Raw genomic sequence first — 1,793 nt, forward strand, 5'->3', positions numbered from 1 at the left:
GTTTCACCATATTGGCCAGGCTGGTCTCGAACTCTTGACCTTGTGATCTACCAGTCTCGGCCTCCCAAAGTGCTGGGATTAGAGGTGTGAGCTACCGCGCCCGGCCTTTCTTTTCTTTTCTTTTTTTTTTTTAGACAAGGTCTCACTCTGTTGCCCAGAATGGAGTGCAGTGGTGTGATCTAGGCTCACCGAAACCTCTGCCTCCCAGGCTCAGGTGATTCTCCTGCCTCAGCCTCCCAGGTAGCTGGGATTACAGGCGCACACCATCACACCTGGCTCATTTTTGTATTTTTAGTAGAGACGGGGTTTCACCATGTTGGCCATGCTGGTCTCAAACTCCTGACCTCAAGTGACTCACCACCCATGCTGGTCTCAAACTCCTGACCTCAAGTGACTCACCACCTCAGCCTCCCAAAGTGCTGGGATTACAGGCGTGAGCCACTGCACCCAGGCTACTTTTTCCTTTCTTCCTTTCTTTCTTTTCAGAGACAGGGTCTCACTCTGTTGCCCAGGTTGTCCTCCAACCCCTCCCCTGTCCTCAAGCAATCCTCCCGCCTCAGCCTCCCAAAACACTGGGATTACAGGCATGAGCCACTGTGCCCCTTTACTTTTATTGTCACTAATCCTCACCACTACCCTGTAAAACAGGAATCATTATCCTCGTTATACAGAGAAGAGAAACGGGGGCTCACAGAAGTCAGGTGACCTGTCTAAGCTCAAGCAAGCTGATATGGGGTAGAGTTGGGACCACAACCCACATCTGCCTGCTTTCTGTGCCCTCTGTGCTTGATCTCACGTCATGGACTATCCCTTTTGCCAAAGCTTTCGAAACGTGGCTTCTCCCCTCCTTTTAGGCCTTTTCTAGAAGTCAGGCTGGCTTGCAGCTCTCACCCCAAGCCTTTTTCCCCAGCTGGGGCTGAAGGCTGGGGAGGAGCTTCATGGGGGCTGGAAATAAATGAAGGGAGGGCTGGGCGGGACAGGGCAGTATTTCCAGGAGGCTGTGAGGGGGAGGTAAGGAGTTTGTTATTGTTTTGGGTTTGGGGATTTTTTTTTTTCTTTGCTCCTGGAGAGCAGGTTAGGTAGCTCTTGGCAGTTTTGCTAGGGATAAGAAGTGGGTGAGGCTGAGGCGAGCAGAATCCTCCTGCCTCAGCCTCCCATGTAGCTAGGACTAGAACTACTGTAGTGCTAAGTGGGGAAGAGGGCTTTCTGCCTCTGTGGGGCCTGGTCTGGAAAGTCCCCCAAATTGTTAAAAGGAGAGAGTGATTGTCCCCAACTGGCAAGGGGGCTTTTATGTCCACCCCTTGTGCCCCTTGCTCTGTGCGAAGCCCTGCCTGTGCTGGGGGCTTCGAATAGGAAGAGGATCTCAGGGCCAGGCACCCAGGGACTGAGGGGCTACAGCACAAACAGACCCAGAGGCACACTTGGCTAGGAACAGCAGGATGAAGGGGTAATAATTTTGTGAGTGGTCTAAGAAGACTTTCCTTTTAAAGAGTGGAAAGCAATGAAACTGAGTCTTCAAGGCTGCAAAAGTTTCGCCCTGGATCAGAGAAAGGCACTACAGGTGGAGGGAACTATCTGTGCAAAGGGTTGGGGCCTTCAAGAGCTGGAGCACAGAGGTTTAAGAGAAAAAGTGGTGACAGATGAGCCCAGGGCTATCTGCTTAGACCTGTGATCTAATAGGGATGCCAGGAGCCACATGGCAACGTGGCTATTTAAATTTAAATTAGTTAAAATTCAATAAAGTAAAAAATACAGCTCCTGTGCCGGGTGCAGTGGCTCATGCCTGTAATCCC

The 1,793-nt window shown here is 51.2% G+C and overlaps 1 protein-coding gene across 2 annotated transcripts in view; it reads left to right on the forward strand.

Annotated features, from left to right (window-relative positions):
• The first annotated feature begins 986 nt into the window (after positions 1-986).
• The window catches only part of CIDEC (cell death-inducing DFFA-like effector c), a 13,790-nt gene continuing 12,983 nt past the window's right edge, over positions 987-1,793 (forward strand). For both annotated transcript variants that reach the window (XM_011998558.1, XM_011998559.1), the window contains exon 1: positions 987-1,011. The gene's annotated coding sequence lies outside the window, so the exon portion shown is untranslated. The remainder of the gene's footprint in view (positions 1,012-1,793) is intronic.

The sequence above is a fragment of the Mandrillus leucophaeus genome, unplaced genomic scaffold (assembly GCF_000951045.1).
Source record: "Mandrillus leucophaeus isolate KB7577 unplaced genomic scaffold, Mleu.le_1.0 Scaffold576, whole genome shotgun sequence".
In the NCBI taxonomy this organism is placed as follows: domain Eukaryota; kingdom Metazoa; phylum Chordata; class Mammalia; order Primates; family Cercopithecidae; genus Mandrillus; species Mandrillus leucophaeus.